General features: G+C 36.5%; 1 protein-coding gene across 10 annotated transcripts in view; it reads right to left on the reverse strand.

The window, feature by feature from the left end:
* tead1b (TEA domain family member 1b) overlaps nucleotides 1-19,869 on the reverse strand; it is a 137,800-nt gene that overhangs the window by 77,296 nt on the left and 40,635 nt on the right. For 4 of the 10 annotated variants that reach the window (XM_055213915.2, XM_055213902.2, XM_055213923.2 and 1 more), the window contains exons 1-2: nucleotides 10,967-11,150; nucleotides 10,450-10,570 (exon numbers count right to left, since the gene is read on the reverse strand). The exons of 1 other annotated variant lie outside the window; for it this stretch is intronic. The gene's annotated coding sequence lies outside the window, so the exon portion shown is untranslated. Of the gene's footprint in view, nucleotides 1-10,051; nucleotides 10,159-10,449; nucleotides 10,571-10,966; nucleotides 11,152-19,869 lie in introns of those variants that run through there. 5 more of the 10 variants (XM_055213893.2, XM_055213858.2, XM_055213930.2 and 2 more) reach the window with 4 other exon arrangements.

Consider the following 19,869-nt stretch of genomic DNA (forward strand, 5'->3'; position numbering starts at 1 on the left):
ACAGTTGATGGTACCCATTGACTTCCACAGTATTTGTGTTGCCTACTATGGAAGTCAATTGGCTCCGTCAAGTGTGTGCTTACAACCATTTATCAAAATATCTTATTTTGTGTTCAACAAAAGAAAGAAACTCATGCAGAACAAAATGATAACAGAATTTTCATTTTTGGCTGACCTATCCCTTTAAATTTAATTAAACAGCTTAAACATTCTGCTACAATAAAATGACAGCTTGTGTAACTACGACAAAATGTTAAGTATTTTTAATACTACAGCTACAAACAAGTGTACAAACATAAAAATTATGTTTGACAAAAAGTAAACAATTACCTATCGAATCATGCTTTAGGATGACCTTATAAAAAAGTGTATCCATCAAAATATGCAACAAATTCCACTATCCCATCTCACAAAGGTGTTAAAGAACAAGAGATATACTGGATATAAAACACACGCAATTAAAGCTGCAAATAATAAGAGGCCGAGCGACACGCAGCGAGGCATGAGGAATGAGATGGCAGCGCTGAGCGGAGAGGCCATCTGCATTTCACAAGTCCCAGCATGTCAAAGACAGCGTCTGTTTGGAGTGCACCTCCATCTGTCATAAATCACTTTTTCTCACCAGAGCTCTAATGGTGGAAAGGTCACATGGAATCTTCTGACACGCTGTTTGTTTGTCATCCATCGGCAGAGGGATGCGGTCGTGTTTATTGGTGCCTCATGAACAGCGGTGACCAGATGAGGCCCGTCCAGTAGACCCTGCGCTAACATGCTAGTAAAACCCCGCCAGGTCAGGCTATCTAAAATTGGTGTAAATAAAAAGCATCAGAGTTTGTGGAATATCAATGCCTAAAGCCTATGAAACTTATTAAATGAAAATTGTTTCGTTTTAAAGCCTCAGTTATAAGATTTCAATACATGCCTTTTAGTATAGTCATATTTCATTTCTATATGTGATGGGTTTTATATCCTTAACAGCGATTCCTTAAAGGAAAACACCACTGTTTTTTAAATATTTTACTATGTTCTTACCTTAACTTAGATGGATTAATACATACCTATCTTTTTTTAGTGCATGCACTTTTAATCTTTGTACAGCGCTTCTTGAATGTGTTAGCATTTAGCCTAGCCCCATTCATTCCTATGGCTCCAAACAAAAGTTTTATTTTGTGCCACCATACTTACTCGTGTAACTACTCATGTAACAGTCTTTAAATAGGGAAAACATGGAAGTGTTTGGTGGCTTCTAAATTCATCCCTGTTTTTGAGCCATAGGAATGAATGGGGCTAGGCTAAATGCTAACACATTCAAGGAGTGCTGTACAAAGATTAAAAGACCACTCATTGAAAAAAGATAGGTATGTATTAATTCGTTTGTATTAAGTTTAGGTAAGAACATAGTAAATTATTGAAAAACAGTGGTGTTTTCCTTTAAAAGAACCCCAAAGAACCATCCAGTCAAAGGTTATTCCATATGTTACCCCAATGATATCCCAGCATGACTTCAATTAGAGCAAAAAAAAGAAGTTAACATTAAAATAATATGATAAAGATTAAATAGCAAGTGTAGGGCCCTATGATTTCCGTGATACAGAAAATACGGACCGAATCACGGAATCCAACCATCAAAATATAATTTACGGTACAACGCGGAATGCCACGGAATTTGGCAAATTTTGGATTATTATAATTCATTTTCAAATGCTAGTTTTTTGATGTGCTCCATTATTCGAAAAATAAAATGACAGCAATGTGCAAAAACATTTTCCTTTTGTGTAATGCTGGACGCAAAGAAAGGTATGTCCGTTTCTCTTCATGCGTTGCAAACACTGACAAGCGTTGCCTGATCAAACCGCAAGCAGGTTTCGTCAAAGCCCAGGACAAAGCAGACAAAAAGGTACAGTATACTTTCTTCCCGCGTTCGCCTTGCGCATGCATATGTCCGCACAGCTTTGAAAGTATATTTACAGTACATGTACAAATTCAAAAAAGTCTTAAAGTGACAATATAGCCTTCTGCTTTCTATGTCAGAAATGTTCATTACGCACCAAAACTGAAAATCACTTAATACTCTTAACTGAACAACTTTTGCAGCTGCACATTTAATTCATACATTGAGGACTGTGCAGTGATTTATTTCTATTTATTACTAATTTTAAATCATAGATTGTTGACAAATGAATTCTAATAACGAATATATTTCCATTTAATTAAGATGCCTAAAAAGTAAAACAAGATTAGTCTTGATTAAAAGAAAAAACTAAACATTTGGTTGCTTGTCAGTAGGATTGTTGTAGTAAGAGCCAAAATACGTCGGCCTATATGTTATTTTAAATAAAACTTTCAATAAATTGTTGTTTAATTGTATTTGTTTAATGTTTTCAGTTGACACAAACTGAAATTTAATTTAATCATTAAAACCAGAATTCAGAAAAATAAAACAGAAAACACAGAATTTGAGAATCAATAAATTGAAAACTGATTTCATAAGGTCCTACAAGTGGCATTATCAGTATAACTGGGATAGTTAGTAAAAGAAACCGAAGAGGTAAAGTGCTGTTTACAAAGTTAAGTTTCACTGCAGCAAGATTGTAAACTCACTGAAAAGGCCCACTTTGCATACTAATGTTCAGAGATATATTCTTAAGAGTGTATATTCCCTCTGTAAATCCAGGCCAGCTCCAAGGAAGAGGGAATCTGCCTGGACTACACTGCTCATGATAACAATACAGCGGCAATTAATGAAAGCACTGCTAGGGATTTATTACGATGCAGGAACATCGAATATGGTGCCAGGGAGCCTGGACGCTCGACATTTGAATACAAGCCACAAATTATAAACAGTTTCAGCAAATGAAGTGACTGGGTGTCTTTGTTCCATGAGCGTACATCTTCCTATTGCTAGTAAGAAGCAAGGCACACTAAACCGCTAGTTTGGCCGGGTCTGAGAAAGGAAGTTATTGAAGCCTGGATTTCCTGCTTTCAGCTGTGGCCAAGAACTTGGACGTTTATGGCGGTTTCAGGAACTGACTCATGTAATGATTCATGGATTAGAGATTGCTTTTCACATGTCTCTGGCCATGGAAAAACTTGCTTTTAAAAAGAATGTAAATGCTTTAATGCACAAAAGATGCGTGGGAGAAATAAAGAGCATAATAAAGCACAATACCATCAGAATGACTGTTTTTGTAGATGCCATTTGTATCAACATCTGGTTTAGGTTCAAAAGCAATAACTTTAAAGTGTTTTTAATACTAGTTATAACGATGAGGAAAAAGCCTCTTGAATCCACCAGAAGTCTCCTCCATACTAATGCTTAATAAAAATAGCACTTTAAAATCATGCTCCAATTAAAAGTATAACTAAAGTGGGCTCAATTTTTTATAGAACGAATATAAAAACGGCTCCTGAGCATTTAAGGTCATCATAATTACTTGTACAGTCAATAGACTAAGTGACGATTGTTTGGGCAACAGTTTGATTTGAGCTTTTTTCCTGTTTTTAGTTTAGAGCAAAAAGCTAATTCTGATGGTTACCGAAGTGCACTCCATAGTCATTTTATGGCAGTCGTTCTGAAGCACATATGACGTCAGTGGCCGGGAGCCAGCTTTTCATTTTGGTGGCAATTTACCTCAACTTCTTCAAGGCCTTGTTGATACAACTAAACAGCAGACCACACTCGCGTACTCCCCTGAAGAATCAATTTACCTTAGGTCATGTTCAGGCTGCAGGCAAACTATTCGACACAGATCCCAAAGTTTTAAAAACTAGTAAATTAATGTTATGCAAGTCTGATCATTATTCAATATAAGTCCATTAGAGAAATTATTTTATTACAAAATATGAGCTATCAACCCTAAAATGCACAAGCATCATGACGTCCAGAATTATTTATTTTAAATAAAAATAGTTGGTAACACTCACACTATCCAAACCAAACCGTGCCCCAGCATGATTGCCCCCCTCCCTTCTCTCCCAGAAGCACTCACTGTACTTTTATTGATCCACAGGCATGCTTTCGTCATTAGGATGCAATTGTTTTGAACAAAGCAGGAAGTAAAGCGCTCTCTTAACACTGGAACCCATCGTAATGTAAACTTAACTTTGTGTTTTTTATATAGTCGTTTGGTGTGCGATGACACACAGCCCTCTTACATGCAATCATATTGCTTAGTTGGTCTTGCTGTATTTTATAGCATATCAAAGCAGAATGCAGGTGTCTAAAGATACATTTGTAAAAGTTGGACATTTTTCATTTTGAACAAGGACAACCGCCTGCACGTGTTTGGGTGTTGTGATTTTAAACTAAGTTTTGCTACTTAAAAAATACACATATTTAATATAGAGGAACTGGTTCACCTTATAAGTCGATTAGTCCTAAACTTCAAAACAGCCGAATCACAACTATTAATTTTCTCAGTAAAGAGACTATAAGAGAAATAACAGATTTGACTTTGAGATTTGATTTGACTGGGAAAAATGCTTAAGTTCAAGAAAGCATGTAGTGATATAATGTCCTACAGCTATTTTTGTAAGTAATTGCTTGATAGACAGCTACTTTTTTTCTATTGTCTGTGAAACTTTTTTTGGAAATGTGTGAATGTGGGTCTTTACATGGTGGCAATGTTTACACTTCACACTCCAGATAGACACGGATTACTTACAAACATGAAGGAAAACAGTCAAGCTGTTTGTGATTAATCTAAAAAAAAAAAGGAAAACCACACAGATTGATTTTAAAAAATAGCTTCAGATATAATCTATAAAGAAACAGGGAAAGGTATACTTTTTTGCTGTTTTAGCATAGCCAATAAGCTCATTTTAAATCAATGAATCTAAAATATAAATATATGCACATATATAAGGAGTGTACATCGATGCCACACATTAAATACCGATATGAGGTACCTTTATTTTGACGCTCTCCGCGTCCTCATTCCTTGAAGTAATGTCCATTTTCGCCAAAGCGCACATTTGTGTGTATTTTCATGTGCACTTTTTTAATAAAGAAAAATAAGTAATGAGGGAAAAATGTTACATAAAATCAACCTTATGATGGCAACAGTTAAAGTCTTGTTTCAGCTGGTGTTGGCAAATGCTTTTTTTTGCCAATCTGTTTGTCCAATCAATTTTCCAATACAAAATATTTCCAAACCCACGGTTTGCATCCGATAGCAGCCGCTTGAGCCGCGGGAGTTGAAAAATCTGAACTTTGGCGGGGTTTTGCGCCGCGTTAACCAGTCAGGAGCTTGCTTTAGCAGTGACATGAATACAGAAAGCGAGCGGAGGCAGAAAAACAAAACAACAATGGACGGCAATCATTATCACTACACGAGACATCTTCATACTTTTACAGGAATTAAAAGGATCTTGTTTGGAAGAGTGAGGAGGTCGAACTATCTGGTTAGTTTACTCAATTTGAGCTATATAAGCCCCTCCCATGACGCAAATTTACGTGTGAATGTCTCAAATGACTAGAATTTCACGCGCAAATGAAGCAAGTAAACTCAAAATGTCCAAGCACCCAATTATGCGCAAATAGCGTGGTTTTGCCGTCTCTTCCGCATCTGGTGTGAACGCACAGTTAGGCGAACTGTTACATATATATATATATATGTATTGTTGTAATTATATGATATTTTTTTTAAATTGAAGTAATGAATAAAAAAAGTTGCAGCAAGTGAATGCAATACAGCAACAAAGCGGTTATAGCAGCGAAAACACAGCGAAAGAGGCGGAAGACGTTGTGACTGCTATTGGACGCAATTGTGGGTTTGGAAATATTTTGTATTTGGAAAATGGATTGGACAAACAGATTGTTAGAAAACCTTTGCCAGCACCAGCTGAAACACTAAAGACTTTGACTGTTGCCATCATAAGCTTGATTTTATTTGACATTTTATTTATTTATTTTTATTTATTAAAAACGTGTTTTTTTAGTTTAATTGGGAAAATGACTGTGCCATTTTTAAAGAGATTAACTAAACGTTCATCTTATATATTTTAGTTGCATTCGTGAGTTAAAATTCAAATGTAACTACTAAACTACAGAAATCGCAAAATTAATCGAATCAAACCGAATCGTAATTGCTTTGAACAAATGTTTTTACACGATTTACACCCTATACTGCACACTGCTAGAATAAAAATAGTCAAATATGGTATGTACCCAAGCTGTCAATGCGGCAGTATCCTATATAGTATCCTAAAAGGTCCTAAATTTGTACCATTAGCTACAGTATTTTATTGAGATTTATACATCATATGAATGAATAAGCTTTTCATTGAAGGTATTTTAGGATAGGACCATATTTGGCCGAGATAAAACAATTTGAAATCTGGACTCTGGGAGTGCAAAAAAAATCTAAATATTAAGAAAATCGCCTTTAAAGTTCTCCGAATGAAGTCCTTAGCAAAACATATTACTAATGATAAATACATTTTTGATATTTTATTTACGGTAGAATGTAAAACATATCTGTAATTTTAATAATAATTATATTATTTTAAAAATAATTGCCAACAATACATTATATGAGTCAAAATGATTAATTGTAATGCCAAAAATCATTGGTAACAATTTGTTGGTTATTGCTACAATACCCATCCTACTGGTGGTCCAGGGTCACTTATGTACCTTTGGGATGTTTTAATAAACTACCGCTTTCACTTTATTCATTTACAGTTAGCAGATTTTCCTAAAACTGTAATCGTAGAAGCTGCTGTTTCGATGACTGCGGTAGGGTAGTGGGCTGAACAGGATCAAACAGATGTTAATATCCAACTTGCCCACCATGCCACGTTCTTTTTTCTCTATCCAAAGTATGTGATTAATTTTCTTCAAAACATTGTATTGTACAAACAAAAACAATGGATCCTTCCAAAGACCATAAATACATCTGTTTGAGTTTTATCAACAAGGAAAAAGTGACTAATACTCGGGGTTGTGTAAAAAGTCCGTCTAATCAATTCAGGCCTTTATTAATAACAGCTGTTTCCACTTTTTAAAGAATCCGCTTGCGAGAAGAGATTGAAAACTTAACCATTCTACTATATCCGCCTTTTTCTTACCTTAAGATATAAAATGAAATTTCGTTTTTAACATATCCCTGCTACTATGTCAGTCATTGAAATCAAGGACCTCACAAATGTACAATATTTTCCACGACTTTTCCCCCTTTCGGCAATAATCCCGATTCCTGTTTGACCGCAGATAGATTCTAATAGGAAATGATGCCTGTGAGGAGTAAAACACACAGGACGTGGCTGTTTGTGTTGGTCTGTGTCCCAGCAGAGTTTGGTAGTTCACATTACCCCATAACCACAGATGAGAGAAAAGTGAGTTAGCTGCTTCTACAAGTGGCAAAGGCACTTTCGTGCGGTCCATTCATATCGGTTGTAGCCTTGTTGAGGTAAACTCTATTTCATAGTGTATCGCCATTATAAACCTATTTGCTCCATGCTGCCCACAGAGTGAACGTAAATCACATGCAGTCAATTAAAGCATCAACATGTGCGAGAAAACAACCCGGACAAAGCTCAATGCTTTTCTGAATGCCCAACGTTTGTTTTCATTTTAATTCAACGCGCCGGGTGTAAATTAAAAAAATAACCACTCATAGACATTATTCAAAACAAACACTGAAATGATTCACCAAAATGATGCAATTTTTCCAGCTGGAAGGCAGGTAATCCCATAACAATCTGCACAAAGTTTACATTGTCTACTATAAGTATGCAATTTGCATAATTTACATATTACAACTCCGTAAAATGGACTGTTAGCAAATAACCCACACAGGAAAATTAAAAATACAAACCAAGGAAATCCCTTGTTTCCCGATCAGGATGTCAGTCAGACTACAATTTCTACTAAGAATATTTGACTTTCATCCTTTTCAAAACACAGAAATAGTTGGGCTCCGAAAAGTTAGCGACACAAACATGAAGCGATTTAAAAAGGTAAGCGAACAGATATCTTATCTGAAGTATACATGGGCCATATGGTGCCACTGCCGCCTGTTGCTGGCACAACAAAAGCCGGGCCTCGACAGCAAATGACGGGCACGGCGTGACAAACGGCAGTTAGCCTGGATTCCCTAAGCAGTAAATGCAAGAGCAAACGTTCATATTTGCATTTTTCCCTTACAGGTGCAGAAAGGGACTAAACCAGATGTCGACTTGAGCACAACACTGTTTGCCTTCTGCAATTCAACAGCCCTACACACACACACTCCTCCCCAGCTCAGCAACAGGAAAAACAATAGGTTCTCTCTGTGCGCTCCCATTCCCCCACAATCCTCCATTCCCAGAGGTAACCCAATCCACTACGTCGGAGCAATGCACCTATTCTCTTCTCATTTCACAACTGAAAGGCGGCTTTCATCCTCAGCCACGCTCAAGAGCACCAGTGAAACAGAAAGTATTGAAATTAATGGTTTTGCCTCTCGATTCAAATACATTATTTATGCGAAGCAACATGGGATTTCCCTTAAAGGCATTTTGAAGGGAACACATTTTAAAATCGTACTTTTGTTTCATTAGATTGACGTATTATCTATAGTTACTTGGAAGTAAAAAGCAACTAAAATGTTAGTCATGTTCTGTCCAATAAATACTACTTAAAACTTTATCACACATACCAAATATTCGACATAATTTTACATCATATGCGTTATACATCATTACATTTTTATTTGATGCAGAACTGCCTATACTTGAACAAACACTGCAATAATAAAATACTCAAGTTTAAGGTTTGAAACTTTTTCGTTGCTGTTTATATTTATTTTCACAGTAAAATAACCGATCAGATATTGTTGCTTATAGCTTTCTAACCATTACGACGTGACTTAAGAGTCATATGCAAGGTAATAATCAATATTTTTATTCGAAATAGGCAGACAGGGTCGTGTTCAACAGGTCTCCGCACAGCACAAAACTTAAGGCAACGCAAGTTTTGTTATTCCTATGTTCAACATCACTCCAACATCAGTCAATCTGTTTACTGTAGTATATGATAATGGGCCAGTTCGAAGAAACAAACAACACATTGTGTCACTCTGACCCTTCTTTTCAAAGAGCCGATGTGAAATATAAGACAATAATTAACTGCAAGAAAAGCTTTTTTTTACAGTAAAACAACACTTGACCTTGTTTCAACAGCAGTCCAAGGGGCAGCAGTCTCAAAGATGTAAACTTCAAAGCCAAGTCGATTAAACAACTGCTAATTGTTTTCTAAAATAAAACGGCAGCTGTTACATAAAAAAGCTATTTCTACCTGAATAGGATACCATTGTAACCGTATGCTGTGATGCCTTTAAGCATTATGTGAATAAAACAGACATATGCTACCACAAAAAGCCAACTAACAAAAAAATTCAACAATTTGCCAGGTTGGCACAGTTTTAATGAGTTTCCATCCTAAAAATGGTTGAATACAGTATTAATACCCTAAATGTGATATCTAAACTATTATGAAAGCTTTCATAAGATTTCTGTAATTTTTCATTCTTTTTTGATAATGGTGATGGCTAATATTAAAATCTTATTCTAATACAGAATTGCAATAATACTAACAGTACGTTTTGTAAAAAAAAGAGTCATAATAATCAAATAAATCCTATTAAATGTTATGGTGAAATTGAATATAATAATAGCTCGGATTATAAGCGTATGATCCAAAGGCTTATCATTTTGGACAGCTGAAGGTAAGAGTGCAAAACGACTTAAGCTGAGGAAAAAAAGCGACAGGTCCATATCTGAGTTTACGCTATTATTTCTAAACCACTCGTAAAAAAACAGATAAACAGTTAAGCAACACTTCACCCATGTCAAAATATTAATCGTCAGCAGCATTATGAAGAAAACTTGGAGAGAGTTGGGAAAGCTAGTCTGTGATGCTAGGCTAAGCTACGCCGCCCAACTCTTATCGTTACAAATTCGCACTAGTTTCGTTGCTTCGTGACGAAACGGCATTTTTAATAACTGACTTTATAACACACTGTAACTTGTACTGACATTATCGCTTATTAAAGTCCAAACGCATTACCCTGAAGCCCAACATGACTCCATAAAGCAAGAGGGCGGGCGATCCCAACAAAGGAAATGACAGAGGAATAGCGGCCAGATTCTACCATGTTAACCTTTCTGAAACAATCCGACACGTCTGAAAACAAAGTCAACAACAGCTGGGATCATACAAATATATCAGCTTTGAATAAATAAATGGGTTGTTTTGTATTAACAAGGGTTAACAGATGTCTCTATAGTCTAAGAGAGTGACTAAGTCTGAACTTTAGCAAGAGTTGTCGTTTTAAAATACAAAGCATTATGCGTTCCAGTTAAATAGGAATTTAATCATTCACCGCCTATTAAGTAATACAACGACAAAATAAAGATGCAAGGAAGTCAGACAAATGCAAGAATAAAACTCAAATGTATACTCACGGGTGGGATTTGCGCAGAAGCTCGTGAATAAACGCAACAGACGCGCGCGCAACAAGTCTCTCTCTCCTCGCTATGTTGTTGCAGCGCTCCGAAAATGTTGCGAGGACCCGCGCGGCGCCAACTACAGAGAAGAAAACAGCAACATTTGGATCCGTCATCTCGTCCAAAATCATTTTCATGCAATAATGTCCATAAATGTCCCCCAAAATGACGCTTGTCGTTTCTGGTGTACACGTACGGGACTTGCGGCGGGGCACGAGCGCGCGAGCTCGGGCTCCTTTAGCAAAAATGCGAAAAATGTGAAAGATTTTCGCGCTGTGTGTCGGTGCACAAAGTGAAAGCACCCTGTTGCTGCAGCGTCGAACTAAAAGCCCATTGAAAACATACTTTCAGCCCGACCCCTCTTGTACAGTGACTATGAAATTGTACAATAACGCATTACAGTTTATATATGCTCGCCAACTTAATACGTTTCACCTTAAACCATTTCGCATACCGTTATGGGCTTTAAACTTACCTTAAGGTCCGCTTTATATATATCAAATTTTAAGTTCGGCCCCTTTGGTGTTTTTTCTAGTGTGGGATTATATAGTTAATATTTTTTTCTTTGCGAACTGTGTAAAGTTATTCTCGTGTTTCTGGGCCGCCCGGGAATGTGAACGCACCGATAGAGATGTGAAGAATGCTCGGAATGAGAGCAGGAATGAAATGAACGCGAGCGTCGCGTTTGCGGCAGGGCGGAGCGAGAGGGTGGCGTCATCCATCCCAGAGCTGCTCCGGGAAGGAGGGACCACATCCATGGGGATGACCTCAGAGGACACGTCCAAAATCATCATCCAATAAGAGAGAGCACTGGCTTGTTTATACTTTCTAACCTACTTATTTGCAACGAGTCTGCTTAATATGTCACACTTTCTCACTTTCAATAGAGGATAAAAGTATTTCTAAATAAAAAAAAATCATATATATATTTTATATTACTTTATTACAAGTCCAACGTAATAAAGGAGCTTATAAGTTACCTATAAACTTGAGGCGGAACTTTATTTCGATAAAAGTAAATCATTTCTTACATTCTTACAATAAAGGTTCAAAATGGGTTCTTCACAGCAATGCCATACCTTTTCTTATTTTTTTTACCTTTTAATTGTCGATTGAACGTTTTGTAACCTTTTATGAAACAGAAGAGGTTCTGTGGATATTGAAGTTTTTTTATGAAAACAAAGAAACATTTAAGTCTAGAATATATATTTATATGTGTGTGTGTTACCATTAGCTAATGCACAACAAACTAACATAAACAATGCACAATTGTATTGATATTAAAATTGCTGCAATAATAAAGATGAATAAGCTCAATGTTATAATGTTTCTTTATGAAAATTGTAAAACTTTTGACAGTTCCTGTTTGCCCCAATGAATCATTATCCTGCTTGGACATCTCTATGCAGAGAATGAATGGAAACCTTTTTGATAAAACAAATAAAGTTGAAACTTCGTATCGAACATCACCGTTGCAACCTTTAAAATGTAATGCCTTTTGCTTAATGATATTATATAACGCTATTCTCATTCTCCGTGCTGTATCTGTAATATCAGCAGCGTGTCTGCTTTTCAAGGCTTGCTTATCTTATCTTCTGCTGCTGCTCCTCCGCATGCATGGTGTCTGTTCCTTCAATACCAAACTATTAAGCATCAAAAGGAAAGGCTTATCTATGTAAATACAGCTAGCCCTGGAGGAGCCAGCCGGCCCCCTCGGATAGGTGCAGAGATCCAACACCTGAGTATAGTCACAGCAGTGATTCATTCACCGTCATGGGTCATCTGCCAGAAGGGTTTCACAAGCTCCTTGTTAAACATTAGCTCTGCGTATCCAGGAAGGCTAAGCGAAGGATCCCTGCATAATAGCAGACTGTAAATGGCTTCATAGCCTTACATCAATGCTTGTTTTCATTGCCTTATCTGAGAGCCGAGCTGCCCTAGCAGATTGGATTGGTGGAAGGCAGCCACATGAAAACCTGTCCGTGAACTCCAAATGTCGTTCGCAAAGAATAATGAAGATATATCTGTGCTTTTCTTTTGTTATTCTCATATAGTTACATGTTTTGTTTGTTTGAGAAACAAGTGCATTAGTCTACAATATATATACCAAATTAATTACAAATGGTTTTCCAATTGCTCACCAGTAAATCATTGTGCTACCAATGCCAAGGCCATGGGTTTGTTTGGTATTAAATGCACATGCTCATAAAATGTATAGTCCTTTTGAATGAAATTGTAATTGAAGTGAGTAAATAATGACCGAACGCATACCTGTTCGTGTCACAAACGATTTAAGAGCCATCTTCGCCGCACAAGGCGTCTTTAAATGTATGGATGATATTTTTCACGATGGCTTGGTTGAGGTAGACACAGATAAAATGATAAAGTGGCTCATTTGAGAAACCAATAAGCACTCCAGCTTCGTGCAGCATTCTGCAATCTGATTCAATCAATTTCATACAAGGTACAATTGAGCAATATTCTCGCAATCCCTAGAAATGCCCGAGGCTGATCACTCAACCACAGTTTGATGTATCACAAGCAATACAGTCAACCTTAGCCTAGTTATGAAACTACATTATGCATATGACGACCGACTCGTTTTAACATGTTAGCTTTATAAATTTACTTTTTATAGACACACAATAACCGAAAGTGATCTAAACACCGAACAAACAATTATCCACTGCTCTCCTATAATATTCTGTTTGTTGCCTGCACCAGCACACTAAGCCCTCAGGCACGGCAACAGGCACGAGAAGAGGGCTGTGGCGAATTCAGAGGGCGTAAGCTGTTTACCCCAAAACAATCTCAGGTGTCTACCCCCCGTTCCAGACAGACAAAAACACACGCTCAGACCTCTCCATATGCTCGTACACCGAGCGCGCACAAACAGGGCTCACCTGAATTAACACTGGGTGTGGCCTGAGAACAAAGCGACGGATGCACAGCAGAAACCTGAGAGTGCCTGTGTCAGAAAGGTGCTGGTGGTACAGCAGGTGTAAATAACCTGCTAAACCCGCGGGTTATGTTGTGGGTCGACGGCTGTTTTATTTTGCACATGTGTATAATTTTTAAGATGGAATTGCTTAAACATACACTGTAAAAAAATCTGTAGAAATTACAGTATTACTGGCAACTAGCTGCCAGTAACTTACTGTAGATTTTACATTGATGTAATTTACTTGCCACAGTTTACTGTAAAAAAAATCTGTAGAAATTACAGTATTACTGGGTATTACTGCAACTAGCTGCCAGTAACTTAATGTAGATTTTACATTGATGTTATTTACTTGCAACAGTTCACTGTAAAAAAATCTGTAGAAATTACAGAATTACTGGGTATTACCGGCAACTAGCTGCCAGTAACTTACTGTAGATTTTTCATTGATGTTATTTACTTGCAACAGTTCACTGTAAAAAATATGTAGAAATTACAGTATTACTGGGTATTACTGGCAACTAGCTGCCAGTAACTTACTGTAGATTTTTCATTGATGTTATTTACTTGCAACAGTTCACTGTAAAGAAATATGTAGAAATTACAGTATTACTGGGTATTACTGGCAACTAGCTGCCAGTAACTTACTGTAGATTTTAGTCTTTATCTTCTACAGTACGTTACGGGGAACCAGCTGAATAGTTACCGCAATTTTTTACAGTGTTTTTAAAAGTTAAAATGAGACATTTTCAGTCTTTATCTTCTATAGTAAGTTACTGGCAACTAGCTGCATAATTACAGCAATTTTTTACAGTGTAGTCGTTTATTACATTGTCTATTATATTGTGAATATTTGTTATATTTTGATTTTACAAGAACTAACATAAACAATACTTCTACATTATTCATGTTAATTTTAGCATTTACTAATACATTTTCCAAATCTAAAGTTTAATAAATGATGAAAAACTATATTTCTTATTGTTAGTTCATGTTAGTGCATTTTCTAATGTTAACAAATACAATATATTTTTTGAGTGCCTGAATATACCAGTACACCAGCGTGTTGCTATGTGGTTGCTAGGGTGTTCTGGTCCCTATAGATGTGACTCAGGTCACACCTTTAATGTTCATCCAATCACTCCGAAAAATAATAGCACATAATAGCCACACAGTAAAGATGTTCCTGTAACTGGTAGAGCAGTGCTGTACCAGCGCAAAGGTTATGGGTTCGATACTCAAGGAACACATACTGATCTCATATATACAGATTACAGAATGTATACATTGAATGCACAGTAAATTGCTTTGGATTAAAGAGTTGGCCAGATGCACAACTGTACACTGTTTGACTCAATTGTAATTTCTACAGTTACTTACCACAAAATGCCCAGTAAAATACCATCATTTTCTTTTCCAGTTCATTACTGTAATATGCATTGCATTATTAACATTTAATTTACAGTGATTTACTTGATGTTTTGAATTTCCGGTAGACTGCTGTAAAACAACAACAGCAGTGCTACTGTAGTTGAATAAAATAGTGTTATAAAAGCATATGAAATGGAAAAATAAAAGATATCTATGAAATGAAATACATTTTCTTTGTTATTTGTATATTTAGCAGTGAAGCAAATTTCAAAATGTGAATTATTTTTCAGCAGTGTAAATAATTTATTGAGAATTGTAGATAGAAACAAGAAAGAGATTATGGATAAATGCTTGACTGTCAGATTTGAATTTCACCTCAAGACTTCAAAACACTAGTGATGCCAAGATTTCAGGTTTGATTCCAATTCAAGGCAACTTTTTTAAAAAAAACTACAGTAAGGGTATTATACTGTAAAATGGAACTGCGGTAAAGGCATCATACTGTAAAAAACATGAACAGTTATGGTACTGTAATGGGGCAGTTACAGTAAGTTAACGCATATATACAATAAAAAGTCTAACAGTGTAAATGTACAATTTGAGATGCTTTTCATGTCTATAGCACAAACAGTGCTGCGTTTATTTAAATACTTATTCCAATGTATGAGCCTTGAACAATGCAAATTATTATATGTTTATAGATGAGTTCCTTAGAAAAAAGCTAAAATGTTAAGTAAGGTGTTTATATGAACCCAGCTTTACCTCCACCATGTCCATTATCAGCGCTGTAATCTGATGTGGCCACTTGAATCCCCAAAGGCCTTGTTTGTGTGTGTGCGCACCGTGAAGACTGGATTGTGTCAGGCTTTTTGCTCCAGGGGTCTAGAGGTGGGGCAAGGTGGTACGGCTCTGGTTTAGTTTACTTCGCCATTGCCCTGTGACCCCTCTGCTAATCATGGGCCCCTGTGAGGGCCAGGTGCAGATCAGACCTGACTACAGAGCTCCACTCGGCCTATTCAAAACCTCACTACACAGCTTTAAGAGATAAGAGCTACGTCAGCCAGAACCATTCACTGATAAAAACACAGAGCTTCATTTCAATCAAAGCGGTGCGGGGGGGACACTACCTAAATCAAAGCCACCACAGCGGGCTGTTTTTATCCGATTTACGTGCGTCTCTTTAATGGTAATGACTTTGCAATTAAGCACTTTCAATTAAATATAAAAAACACAGCAGCAACTTAAAGAAGATGCCAGCGTGGAAAATTTGTTTTAAACTGCGTCCAGCTGGGCATGAATTGCACGTTGAATTAAAATGCATTTGAGTGTTTACAAAAGGGTTTCAGTATTGTATTGGATGCATTCCAGTTAAAATATTAGATTGAATGCACACTTGGTGTCGCCACCTTGTGGTTAGAATTGGGGTTTATTTGGAGGGCATGGAATGACCCCATACGAGACAGACTGCATTTGTGAACAAAAATCTTTTTAAAAGCTTAAAACAAAAAGAGTGAATAATAACGAGCTGAAAACAAAAAATATGTGAAAAAATGTGTTCGGGGAATGTGTTTGGTAATGGTCATCCAATAAAAGAATAAATCAGAGAGCCAGAAAAACTGTGTATTCATGCGGTTACTTTAAAACAAAGAGCTCATTTGTGAGAAATGTTGATTAAATGCCTGATATTGTTGATGTTGCTTTTCATCAAATTCCTACGGCGAATGCTCGGGTTATAATTGTGCCAGGGTAATAATGTTATCAAAATTTAATTAAAATCAGTTTGGTGCACAACAAAAGCAGCAAATATCTTAAAACTGCATCTGAAGTTCACAGGTTAATCAAATATGTGGAACAAACAAATCTATGTTAATGATGTTGTGAAACACCGGAGGCTATTTTCTTTAAATAATAACTCTAAAAGTAACTATAAATGTCAGGATTCTAAAAAATCTTGTGTTGTTTGCCTGTGCAAAACCTGTTGCATGAGGGTGTTCGGGTTGGTTCAAGGTGTGGTTATGGGTTCTGGCTGGTTACTGGTCAAAATCGAATCTTTATGTATCTATGATATTTTGGTTCCAGCTTCTTTTCCTCAAAACAAGTGTACATGGTCATTTTCACCAGTTTTATCAATAAATATGTGAAAAGATTGCTCACAATAGCAACTTGTACAGTTTGTTGATGAGAATATGTATCATTCATGTTCAGGAATGGGTCACCCCAAAATAAAAATAGCATATTTTACATATAACTTTCTTCTATCAGCCTAACAAAGGCAGATGTATATTAATGTCCTGCTCTTTTAATGGTATTGGAGAGTGCCCCATCTTTAAAGGTGCAATTTGTAAGATATTTGCAGTAAAATGTCCAAAAACCACTAGTTCAGTGTTATATATTTTGTCCAGTGTTATATATTTTGATTTACTACTTGTAAATTGTGAGAACATTTCCACGGGGCAGCGCAGTCTCCTGTCAATGACGTTAATATCCACGTGACCCTTTGTTACCGCCTTTACTGACGTAAAAACCACATGACAACAGTGGTCGAGTTCGAAAAAATAAAATGGCGGCTAAGGAAGCGACTAGAGCACAAATTTAGTTTAAATAAAGGTATATTTTCACTTTTTACACATTTTAATTGCATTTCTAGCGAGAGATTAGTATTGTAGTTTTCAAATATGTGATTAGTTATCACAAAGACGCTCTCTGTTTATATTTCAAACACGCTGCCTTTGAAGTGCGTCCGAAAGCCTTTCTATGAACTGCCTTCATGCCTCCGAAGTCATTACCTCATGAGGCAGCGAGGCAACAAGTCACTTCCTTGATTTTTCGGACGCAGCCAGTGTCGTGGACAAATGTGGAACTATGCGTTAGCGCCTGTTGGACTACGCGCTTGCTTATGGACTTATGGATTACTGTTAACCATCTGCCGCTGGTTGTGTCAGCAAAGACAGCTCCCGTAAGCGTACGGGCCAACCAAACGACCCAAGAAGAGTTTGGAACAAAACGAGAGAAAGTATGAGGATCAATTTGGTGTTGCATCTGGATGGAGAGAGCTTCGCGACAACATTTAACTAGACCGAGATTCTGATCTTGCTTGTGTTTTACGCGATGGGTGAGTTGTTTTGATTCGTAACCCTTCAAAAACGTATGCTATTATATTGATCACAACATTAGTGTATAATCAGCGCGTCTTCCGCGGACGATATGCACATGAATAGGTATTGTACAACAATATAAATGGTAATTTTAAGACACTTCAAAATAAGATTTGTACTGTCAATACATTATGTGAAAAATCATTGTAGATTGTAAGTTGAAAACTTAATTCTGTGCTGTTTTAACCATCGAATTTGGACTAATACTGTAACATCTATGACTAACAATTTCATTTTGAACATCACATATAAACTTACATAATGAAATAAACGATGTCATCAAACGCAACACTTATAAGACTTGATTACCTTATCCGTCAACGTGATTTCTCGTTCGCGTCTGATTGATTGCCATCAGCGGTTGAGTTAAAGACAACAAATCCCATAATTCCACGCTGCTTCAGAGCGTCATTAAACAATGTCATTTGATGTTATTGTGTTTTGGCGCCATCTAGTGGTAAAAATTCTACGTATTCCACCTTTAAAGCTCCAAAAGTGCATGAATCCACCAAAAACTAATCCATACAGTTACTTAATGTCTTCTGGGGTAAAACGAGCACTGTAAAAAAAGTGTAGTTATACAGCTGTTTGCCAGTCACTTCCTGTAGATTTAAATTTATATTGAAATCACCTAAACAAACACGCCCCTACCCCAATAAAATCCTGACCTTCTTTTGATAGACCCACCCCATACATACGCAACCCAGGCAACGATGTTGGTTAGTAGACACGCCCCTTACTGCTGACTGGCTACAAGTGGATTTTGGTCCTCGGCCCGCCTCCCGTTTCCAAAGTATTTTTGTTTTTAAATCACGCACCCTGCCTTTATGAACATTAAATATTAATATGTTTTTGTATTTACAGAACAAAACTATACAATAACAGCCTCATGCAAAGCATTCTGGGAACCAGTAATCCTCATCGACCTTTTTTTGTTTTTCCTTTAGATTTTGGTTCCCAGAATGCTTCACACGTGGCTATTTTAGTTTTATTCTGTATAAAGACAAAGACTTGTTAATGTTTAATGTTCATTTAACATTGAACAAACTAATGCCAATAATAGTTTGCTGGCAGTAATACTGTAATTTCTACAGATTTTTTTTACAGTAAAGGGTTTTTGTAATGATGGATCAACTCTCTCGTGAACACGTATACGGCTGCAGTTTATAAAGTGCAAAACATTAATGTTTCCTACCTTCCTTCAGGTGTAATAAAACATGTATTAATCATATGAAAAGTCCGGGATGTTATTTAATATCTGTGTTTGGCTGAAACAAAAAAGTCATATACTGTACAGGATGGCTTGAGGATGAGTAAAATATAGGCTTATTTTCATTTTGAGGTAAACTATTAAATTAAATGCACTGTAAGTCACTTTGGATAAAAGCATAGTGTCATTCATGTTTATAACCAAAGTTTAATTTGTATGGTTAGGGTTGCTTTTAAGCAAATGTTTACAGAATAATAAATACAGTGACTATGTATCTGTATTGTGTAGTGACAATAAAGAGTCATGCATTTAATAAATAATGAACAAAGAAAAAACAATTGCACATAATAGTGACAATCTAATTAAATAGCGTCAAAGAGAAATTAAAAACAAACCAGGGTTTGTTAAAAGAATAAGCAATAATAACAGTTATGCTTTTCCTGCAAGAACAAATAGTTAAAGGGCCAAGATGTAATATAAGTCTCAGGTGTGCCTACAATGTGTCTGTGAAGTTTCAGCTTAAAATACGCCAAAGATCATTTATTATAGCATGTCCAAAATGCCCCTATTTAGGTGGGAGCAAAAACACGCCTTTTCATGTCTGTACCTTTAAATGCAAATGAGCTCCTCACTTCCTTATAAACAGACAGTAAGTGCTTTCGGTTAAAAATAGATCTAATTTCTATAAAAACAATCTGATG

Source organism: Misgurnus anguillicaudatus, chromosome 21 (assembly GCF_027580225.2).
Source record: "Misgurnus anguillicaudatus chromosome 21, ASM2758022v2, whole genome shotgun sequence".
Classification (NCBI taxonomy): Eukaryota; Metazoa; Chordata; class Actinopteri; order Cypriniformes; family Cobitidae; genus Misgurnus; species Misgurnus anguillicaudatus.